The sequence below is a fragment of the Accipiter gentilis genome, chromosome 36 (assembly GCF_929443795.1).
Source record: "Accipiter gentilis chromosome 36, bAccGen1.1, whole genome shotgun sequence".
Classification (NCBI taxonomy): domain Eukaryota; kingdom Metazoa; phylum Chordata; class Aves; order Accipitriformes; family Accipitridae; genus Astur; species Astur gentilis.
The window spans coordinates 571,063-581,525 of NC_064915.1; the positions used below are offsets into that span (position 1 = coordinate 571,063).

A 10,463-nucleotide genomic window follows, 5' to 3' on the forward strand; every position below is an offset into this window, starting at 1 on the left:
TTCTAGGGTCCAGAGCCTCATTTTTACTTTCCAAAGTCTTACTCTTGTCTTACAACGCCTCATTTTAGGCTCCAAACCCCACCCTTTAACGGCCAAAGGCTCACTGTTAGTGTGCAGTGTCTCATTTCAGGCTCCAAAGCCTCTTTTTTTAGCATCCAGACAGGCATCCTTAGGGTCCGAGCCACCTCTGGAGGGTCCAAGCCCTCTTTGGAGGGTCCACAGTTCCAGGGTTTGTGCATTGTGAGGTCTAAAAATGCATTTTGAGGTTCAAATATGTATTTCAAGGGCCCAGATCATCATTTTTAAGCCTTAAAACCTGCTTTGGAAGGACCAATGCTGCTATGTATAGTTCAAATCTAAATTTCTAGGGTCCAGAGCCTCATTTTTACTTTCCAAAGTCTTACTCTTCTCTTACAAAGCCTCTTTTTTTAGCATCCAGACAGGCATCCTTAAGGTCCGACCCACCTCTGGAGGGTCCAAGCCCTCATTTGGGCGTGACCATATTTCCAGGGTTTGTTCTTTTAGGACCAAAGATGCATTTCAAGGGCTCAGAGCATCATTTTTAAGCCCTAAAACCTGATTTGGAAGCCCCAAAGACACCTTATAGAGTTCAAATCTAAATTTCTAGGGTCCAGAGCCTCATTTTTACTTTCCAAAGTCTTTCTCTTGTCTTACAAAGCCTCATTTTAGGCTCCAAACCCCACCGTTTTACATCCAAAGGCTCACTGTTAGTTTGCAATGTCTCATTACAGGCTCCATAGCCTCTTTTTTTAGCATCCAGACAGGCATCCTTAAGTTCCAAGCCGCCTCTGGAGGGTCCAAGCCCTCATTTGGGGGGTTTCCACAGTTCCAGGGTCTGTTCTTTTAGGACCAAAGATGCATTTCAAGGGCTCAGAGAATTAATTTTAAGCCCTAAAACCTGATTTGGAAGCCCCAAAGACACCTTATAGAGTTCAAATCTAAATTTCTAGGGTCCAGAGCCTCATTTTTACTTTCCAAAGTCTTACTCTTTTCTTACAAAGCCTCATTTTAGGCTCCAAACCCCACCGTTGTACGGCCAAAGGCTCACTGGTAGTTTTCCTAGTCTCATTTCAGGCTCCAAAGCCTCTTTTTTTAGCATCCAGACAGGCATCCTTAAGTTCCAAGCCGCCTCTGGAGGGTCCAAGCCCTCATTTGGGGGGTTTCCACAGTTCCAGGGTCTGTTCTTTTAGGACCAAAGATGCATTTCAAGGGCTCAGAGCATCATTTTTAAGACCCAAAACCTGATTTGTAAGCCCCAAATTCGCTTTATAGAGTTCAAATCTAAATTTCTAGTGTCCAGAGCCTCATTTTTACTTTCCAAAGTCTTACTCTTGTCTTACGATGCCTCATTTTAGGCTCCAAACCCACAGTTTTATGGCTAAAAGCTCACTGTTAGTTTGCAGTGTCTCATTTCAGGCTCCAAAGCCTCTTTTTTTAGCATCCAGACAGGCATCCTTAGGGTCCGAGCCGCCTCTGGAGGGTCCAAGCCCTCATTTGGGGGTGTCCAGAGTTCCAGGGTTTTTTCTTTTAGGACCAAAGATGCAATTCAAGGGCTCAGAGCATCATTTTTAAGCCCTAAAACCTGATTTGGAAGCCCCAAAGCCACTCTATAGAGTTCAAATCAAAATTTCTAGGGTCCAGAGCCTCATTTTTACTTTCCAAAGTCTTACTCTTGTCTTACAAAGCCTCATTGTAGGCTCCAAACCCCACCGTTTTACGGCCAAAGGCTCACTGTTAGTTTGCATAGTCTCATTTCAGGCTCCAAAGCCTCTTTTTTTAGCATCCAGACAGGCATCCTTAAGGTCCAAGCCGCCTCTGGAGGGTCCAAGCCCTCATTTGGGCGTGTCCATATTTCCAGGGTTTGTTCTTTTAGGACCAAAGATGCATTTCATTGGCTCAGAGTATCATTTTTAAGCCCTAAAACCTCATTTGGAAGACCCAAAGCCACTTTATAGAGTTTAAATCTAATTTTCTAGGGTCCAGAGCCTCATTTTTACTTTCCAAAGTCTTTCTCTTGTCTTACAACACCTCATTTTAGGCTCCAAACCCCACCGTTTTACGGCCAAAGGCTCACTGGTAGTTTTCCTAGTCTCATTTCAGGCTCCAAAGCCTCTTTTTTTAGCATCCAGACAGGCATCCTTAAGTTCCAAGCCGCCTCTGGAGGGTCCAAGCCCTCATTTGGGGGGTTTCCACAGTTCCAGGGTCTGTTCTTTTAGGACCAAAGATGCATTTCAAGGGCTCAGAGAATTAATTTTAAGCCCTAAAACCTGATTTGGAAGCCCCAAAGACACCTTATAGAGTTCAAATCTAAATTTCTAGGGTCCAGAGCCTCATTTTTACTTTCCAAAGTCTTACTCTTGTCTTACAACGCCTCATTTTAGGCTCCAAACCCCACCCTTTAACGGCCAAAGGCTCACTGTTAGTGTGCAGTGTCTCATTTCAGGCTCCAAAGCCTCTTTTTTTAGCATCCAGACAGGCATCCTTAGGGTCCGAGCCACCTCTGGAGGGTCCAAGCCCTCTTTGGAGGGTCCACAGTTCCAGGGTTTGTGCATTGTGAGGTCTAAAAATGCATTTTGAGGTTCAAATATGTATTTCAAGGGCCCAGATCATCATTTTTAAGCCTTAAAACCTGCTTTGGAAGGACCAATGCTGCTATGTATAGTTCAAATCTAAATTTCTAGGGTCCAGAGCCTCATTTTTACTTTCCAAAGTCTTACTCTTCTCTTACAAAGCCTCTTTTTTTAGCATCCAGACAGGCATCCTTAAGGTCCGACCCACATCTGGAGGGTCCAAGCCCTCATTTGGGCGTGACCATATTTCCAGGGTTTGTTCTTTTAGGACCAAAGATGCATTTCAAGGGCTCAGAGCATCATTTTTAAGCCCTAAAACCTGATTTGGAAGCCCCAAAGACACCTTATAGAGTTCAAATCTAAATTTCTAGGGTCCAGAGCCTCATATTTACTTTCCAAAGTCTTACTCTTTTCTTACAAAGCCTCATTTTAGGCTCCAAACCCCACCGTTGTACGGCCAAAGGCTCACTGGTAGTTTTCCTAGTCTCATTTCAGGCTCCAAAGCCTCTTTTTTTAGCATCCAGACAGGCATCCTTAAGTTCCAAGCCGCCTCTGGAGGGTCCAAGCCCTCATTTGGGGGGTTTCCACAGTTCCAGGGTCTGTTCTTTTAGGACCAAAGATGCATTTCAAGGGCTCAGAGAATTAATTTTAAGCCCTAAAACCTGATTTGCAATCCCCAAAGACACTTTACGAAGTTTAAATCAAAATTTCTAGGGTCCAGAGCCTCATTTTTACTTTCCAAAGTCTTTCTCTTGTCTTACAAAGCCTCATTTTAGGCTCCAAACCCACAGTTTTACGGGTAAAGGCTCACTGTTAGTGTGCATAGTCTCATTTCAGGCTCCAAAGCCTCTTTTTTTAGCATCCAGACATGGATTTTTAGGGTCCGAGCCGCCTCTGGAGGGTCCAAGCCCTCATTTGGGCGTGTCCATATTTCCCGGGTTTGTGCTTTTAAGATTCAAAGATGCATTTCAAGGGCCCAGAGCATCATTTTTAAGCCCTAAAACCTGATTTGGAAGCCCCAAAGACACCTTATAGAGTTCAAATCTGAATTTCTACTGTCCAGAGCCTCATTTTTACTTTCCAAAGTCTTTCTCTTGTCTTACAACGCCTCATTTTAGGCTCCAAACCCCACCGTTTTACATCCAAAGTCTCACTGTTTTCCTAGTCTCATTACAGGGTCCAAAGCCTCCTTTTTTAGCATCCAGACAGGCATCCTTAAGGTCCGAGCCACCTCTGGAGTGTCCAAGCCCTCATTTGGGGGTGTCCACAGTTCCACGGTTTGTTCTTTTAGGACCAAAGATGCATTTCAAGGGCTCAGAGCATCATTTTTAAGACCCAAAACCTGATTTGTAAGCCCCAAATTCGCTTTATAGAGTTCAAATCTAAATTTCTAGTGTCCAGAGCCTCATTTTTACTTTCCAAAGTCTTACTCTTGTCTTACAAAGCCTCATTTTAGGCTCCAAACCCACAGTTTTATGGCTAAAAGCTCACTGTTAGTTTGCAGTGTCTCATTTCAGGCTCCAAAGCCTCTTTTTTTAGCATCCAGACAGGCATCCTTAGGGTCCGAGCCGCCTCTGGAGGGTCCAAGCCCTCATTTGGGGGTGTCCACAGTTCCAGGGTTTTTTCTTTTAGGACCAAAGATGCAATTCAAGGGCTCAGAGCATCATTTTTAAGCCCTAAAACCTGATTTGGAAGCCCCAAAGCCACTCTATAGAGTTCAAATCAAAATTTCTAGGGTCCAGAGCCTCATTTTTACTTTCCAAAGTCTTTCTCTTGTCTTACAAAGCCTCATTTTAGTCTCCAAACCCCACCGTTTTCCGGCCAAAGGCTCACTGTTAGTTTTCCTAGTCTCATTTCAGGGTCCAAAGCCTCTTTTTTTAGCATCCAGACAGGCATCCTTAAGGTCCAAGCCGCCTCTGTAGGGTCCAAGCCCTCATTTGGGCGTGTCCATATTTCCAGGGTTTGTTCTTTTAGGACCAAAGATGCATTTCAAGGGCTCAGAGCATCATTTTTAAGCCCTAAAACCTGATTTGGAAGCCCCAAATCCACTTTATAGAGTTCAAATCTAAATTTCTAGGGTCCAGAGCCTCATTTTTACTTTCCAAAGTCTTTCTCTTGTCTTACAACACCTCATTTTAGGCTCCAAACCCCACCGTTTTACGGACAAAGGCTCACTGTTAGTTTGCATAGTCTCATTTCAGGCTCCAAATCCTCTTTTTTTAGCATCCAGACAGGCATCCTTAAGTTCCAAGCCGCCTCTGGAGCGTCCAAGCCCTCATTTGGGGGGTTTCCACAGTTCCAGGGTCTGTTCTTTTAGGACCAAAGATGCATTTCAAGGGCTCAGAGAATTAATTTTAAGCCCTAAAACCTGATTTGAAAGCCTCAAAGACACTTTACAAAGTTTAAATCAAAATTTCTAGGGTCCAGAGCCTCATTTTTACTTTCCAAAGTCTTTCTCTTGTCTTACAAAGCCTCATTTTAGGCTCCAAACCCCACCGTTTTACGGGCAAAGGCTCACTGTTAGTTTGCATAGTCTCATTTCAGGCTCCAAAGCCTCTTCTTTTAGCATCCAGACATGCATTTTTAAGGTCCGAGCCGCCTCTGGAGGGTCCAAGCCCTCATTTGGGCGTGTCCATATTTCCAGGGTTTGTTCTTTTAGGACCAAAGATGCATTTCAAGGGCCCAGAGCATCATTTTTAAGCCCTAAAACCTGATTTGGAAGCCCTAAAGACACCTTATAGAGTTCAAATCTAAATTTCTAGTGTCCAGAGCCTCATTTTTACTTTCCAAAGTCTTTCTCTTGTCTTACAACGCCTCATTTTAGGCTCTAAACCCCACAGTTTTACGGCCAAAGGCTCACTGTTAGTTTGCATAGTCTCATTTCAGGCTCCAAAGCCTCTTTTTTTAGCATCCAGACATGCATTTTTAAGGTCCGAGCCGCCTCTGGAGGGTCCAAGCCCTCATTTGGGCGTGTCCATATTTCCAGGGTTTTTTCTTTTAGGACCAAAGATGCATTTCAAGTGCTCAGAGCATCATTTTTAAGCCCTAAAACCTGATTTGGAAGCCCCAAAGCCACTGTATATACTTCAACTCTAAATTTCTATTGTCCAGAGCCTCATTTTTACTTTCCAAAGTCTTTCTCTTGTCTTACAACGCCTCATTTTAGGCTCCAAACCCCACCGTTTTACATCCAAAGGCTCACTGGTAGTTTTCCTAGTCTCATTTCAGGGTCCAAGCCTCTTTTTTTAGCATCCAGACAGGTATACGAAGGGTCCGAGCCACCTCTGGAGGGTCCAAGCCCTCATTTGGCGGTGTCCAAAGTTCCACGGTTCACACTTTAAAGGTCCAAATATGCAATTCAAGGGCTCAGAGCATCATTTTTAAGCCCTAAAACCTGATTTGGAAGCCCCAAAGCCACTTTATAGAGTCCCAATGTAAATTTCTAGTGTCCAGAGCCTCATTTTTACTTTCCAAAGTCTTTCTCTTGTCTTACAAAGCCTCATTTTAGGCTCCAAACCCCACCGTTTTACATCCAAAGGCTCACTGTTAGTTTGCAATGTCTCATTACAGGCTCCATAGCCTCTTTTTTTAGCATCCAGACAGGCATCCTTAAGTTCCAAGCCGCCTCTGGAGGGTCCAAGCCCTCATTTGGGGGGTTTCCACAGTTCCAGGGTCTGTTCTTTTAGGACCAAAGATGCATTTCAAGGGCTCAGAGAATTAATTTTAAGCCCTAAAACCTGATTTGCAAGCCCCAAAGACACCTTATAGAGTTCAAATCTAAATTTCTAGGGTCCAGAGCCTCATTTTTACTTTCCAAAGTCTTTCTCTTGTCTTACAACACCTCATTTTAGGCTCCAAACCCCACCGTTTTACGGCCAAAGGCTCACTGGTAGTTTTCCTAGTCTCATTTCAGGCTCCAAAGCCTCTTTTTTTAGCATCCAGACAGGCATCCTTAAGTTCCAAGCCGCCTCTGGAGGGTCCAAGCCCTCATTTGGGGGGTTTCCACAGTTCCAGGGTCTGTTCTTTTAGGACCAAAGATGCATTTCAAGGGCTCAGAGAATTAATTTTAAGCCCTAAAACCTGATTTGGAAGCCCCAAAGACACCTTATAGAGTTCAAATCTAAATTTCTAGGGTCCAGAGCCTCATTTTTACTTTCCAAAGTCTTACTCTTGTCTTACAACGCCTCATTTTAGGCTCCAAACCCCACCCTTTAACGGCCAAAGGCTCACTGTTAGTGTGCAGTGTCTCATTTCAGGCTCCAAAGCCTCTTTTTTTAGCATCCAGACAGGCATCCTTAGGGTCCGAGCCACCTCTGGAGGGTCCAAGCCCTCTTTGGAGGGTCCACAGTTCCAGGGTTTGCGCTTTTTGAGGTCTAAAAATGCATTTTGAGGTTCAAATATGTATTTCAAGGGCCCAGATCATCATTTTTAAGCCTTAAAACCTGATTTGGAAGGACCAATGCTGCTATGTATAGTTCAAATCTAAATTTCTAGGGTCCAGAGCCTCATTTTTACTTTCCAAAGTCTTACTCTTCTCTTACAAAGCCTCTTTTTTTAGCATCCAGACAGGCATCCTTAAGGTCCGACCCACCTCTGGAGGGTCCAAGCCCTCATTTGGGCGTGACCATATTTCCAAGGTTTGTTCTTTTAGGACCAAAGATGCATTTCAAGGGCTCAGAGCATCATTTTTAAGCCCTAAAACCTGATTTGGAAGCCCCAAAGACACCTTATAGAGTTCAAATGTAAATTTCTAGGGTCCAGAGCCTCATATTTACTTTCCAAAGTCTTACTCTTTTCTTACAAAGCCTCATTTTAGGCTCCAAACCCCACCGTTTTACGGCCAAAGGCTCACTGGTAGTTTTCCTAGTCTCATTTCAGGCTCCAAAGCCTCTTTTTTTAGCATCCAGACAGGCATCCTTAAGTTCCAAGCCGCCTCTGGAGGGTCCAAGCCCTCATTTGGGGGGTTTCCACAGTTCCAGGGTCTGTTCTTTTAGGACCAAAGATGCATTTCAAGGGCTCAGAGAATTAATTTTAAGCCCTAAAACCTGATTTGCAATCCCCAAAGACACTTTACGAAGTTTAAATCAAAATTTCTAGGGTCCAGAGCCTCATTTTTACTTTCCAAAGTCTTTCTCTTGTCTTACAAAGCCTCATTTTAGGCTCCAAACCCACAGTTTTACGGGTAAAGGCTCACTGTTAGTGTGCATAGTCTCATTTCAGGCTCCAAAGCCTCTTTTTTTAGCATCCAGACATGCATTTTTAGGGTCCGAGCCGCCTCTGGAGGGTCCAAGCCCTCATTTGGGCGTGTCCATATTTCCCGGGTTTGTGCTTTTAAGATTCAAAGATGCATTTCAAGGGCTCAGAGCATCATTTTTAAGCCCTAAAACCTGATTTGGAAGCCCCAAAGACACCTTATAGAGTTCAAATCTGAATTTCTACTGTCCAGAGCCTCATTTTTACTTTCCAAAGTCTTTCTCTTGTCTTACAAAGCCTCATTTTAGGCTCCAAACCCCACCGTTTTACATCCAAAGGCTCACTGTTTTCCTAGTCTCATTACAGGGTCCAAAGCCTCCTTTTTTAGCATCCAGACAGGCATCCTTAAGGTCCGAGCCACCTCTGGAGTGTCCAAGCCCTCATTTGGGGGTGTCCACAGTTCCAGGGTTTGTTCTTTTAGGACCAAAGATGCATTTCAAGGGCTCAGAGCATCATTTTTAAGACCCAAAACCTGATTTGTAAGCCCCAAATTCGCTTTATAGAGTTCAAATCTAAATTTCTAGTGTCCAGAGCCTCATTTTTACTTTCCAAAGTCTTACTCTTGTCTTACGATGCCTCATTTTAGGCTCCAAACCCACAGTTTTATGGCTAAAAGCTCACTGTTAGTTTGCATAGTCTCATTTCAGGCTCCAAAGCCTCTTTTTTTAGCATCCAGACAGGCATCCTTAGGGTCCAAGCCGCCTCTGGAGGGTCCAAGCCCTCATTTGGGCGTGTCCATATTTCCAGGGTTTGTTCTTTTAGGACCAAAGATGCAATTCAAGGGCTCAGAGCATCATTTTTAAGCCCTAAAACCTGATTTGGAAGCCCCAAAGCCACTCTATAGAGTTCAAATCAAAATTTCTAGGGTCCAGAGCCTCATTTTTACTTTCCAAAGTCTTTCTCTTGTCTTACAACACCTCATTTTAGGCTCCAAACCCCACCGTTTTACGGCCAAAGGCTCACTGTTAGTTTGCATAGTCTCATTTCAGGCTCCAAATCCTCTTTTTTTAGCATCCAGACAGGCATCCTTAAGTTCCAAGCCGCCTCTGGAGCGTCCAAGCCCTCATTTGGGGGGTTTCCACAGTTCCAGGGTCTGTTCTTTTAGGACCAAAGATGCATTTCAAGGGCTCAGAGAATTAATTTGAAGCCCTAAAACCTGATTTGGAAGCCTCAAAGACACTTTACAAAGTTTAAATCAAAATTTCTAGGGTCCAGAGCCTCATTTTTACTTTCCAAAGTCTTACTCTTGTCTTACAATGCCTCATTTTAGGCTCCAAACCCCACCGTTTTACGGGCAAAGGCTCACTGTTAGTTTGCATAGTCTCATTTCAGGCTCCAAAGCCTCTTCTTTTAGCATCCAGACATGCATTTTTAAGGTCCGAGCCGCCTCTGGAGGGTCCAAGCCCTCATTTGGGCGTGTCCATATTTCCAGGGTTTGTTCTTTTAGGACCAAAGATGCATTTCAAGGGCCCAGAGCATCATTTTTAAGCCCTAAAACCTGATTTGGAAGCCCTAAAGACACCTTATAGAGTTCAAATCTAAATTTCTAGTGTCCAGAGCCTCATTTTTACTTTCCAAAGTCTTTCTCTTGTCTTACAACGCCTCATTTTAGGCTCCAAACCCCACAGTTTTACGGCCAAAGGCTCACTGGTAGTTTTCCTAGTCTCATTTCAGGCTCCAAGCCTCTTTTTTTAGCATCCAGACAGGTATACGAAGGGTCCGAGCCACCTCTGGAGGGTCCAAGCCCTCATTTGGCGGTGTCCAAAGTTCCACGGTTCACACTTTAAAGGTCCAAATATGCAATTCAAGGGCTCAGAGCATCATTTTTAAGCCCTAAAACCTGATTTGGAAGCCCCAAAGCCACTTTATAGAGTCCCAATGTAAATTTCTAGTGTCCAGAGCCTCATTTTTACTTTCCAAAGTCTTTCTCTTGTCTTACAAAGCCTCATTTTAGGCTCCAAACCCCACCGTTTTACATCCAAAGGCTCACTGTTAGTTTGCAATGTCTCATTACAGGCTCCATAGCCTCTTTTTTTAGCATCCAGACAGGCATCCTTAAGTTCCAAGCCGCCTCTGGAGGGTCCAAGCCCTCATTTGGGGGGTTTCCACAGTTCCAGGGTCTGTTCTTTTAGGACCAAAGATGCATTTCAAGGGCTCAGAGAATTAATTTTAAGCCCTAAAACCTGATTTGGAAGCCCCAAAGACACCTTATAGAGTTCAAATCTAAATTTCTAGGGTCCAGAGCCTCATTTTTACTTTCCAAAGTCTTTCTCTTGTCTTACAACGCCTCATTTTAGGCTCCAAACCCCACCCTTTAACGGCCAAAGGCTCACTGTTAGTGTGCAGTGTCTCATTTCAGGCTCCAAAGCCTCTTTTTTTAGCATCCAGACAGGCATCCTTAGGGTCCGAGCCACCTCTGGAGGGTCCAAGCCCTCTTTGGAGGGTCCACAGTTCCAGGGTTTGCGCTTTTTGAGGTCTAAAGATGCATTTTGAGGTTCAAATATGGATTTCAAGGGCCCAGATCATCATTTTTAAGCCTTAAAACCTGCTTTGGAAGGACCAATGCTGCTATGTATAGTTCAAATCTAAATTTCTAGGGTCCAGAGCCTCATTTTTACT

The 10,463-nt window shown here is 44.0% G+C and overlaps 1 protein-coding gene across 1 annotated transcript in view; it reads right to left on the reverse strand.

Annotated features, from left to right (window-relative positions):
- Positions 1-10,463, reverse strand: part of LOC126034831 (uncharacterized) — a 72,645-nt gene that overhangs the window by 36,720 nt on the left and 25,462 nt on the right. The gene's annotated exons all lie outside the window — the stretch shown is intronic.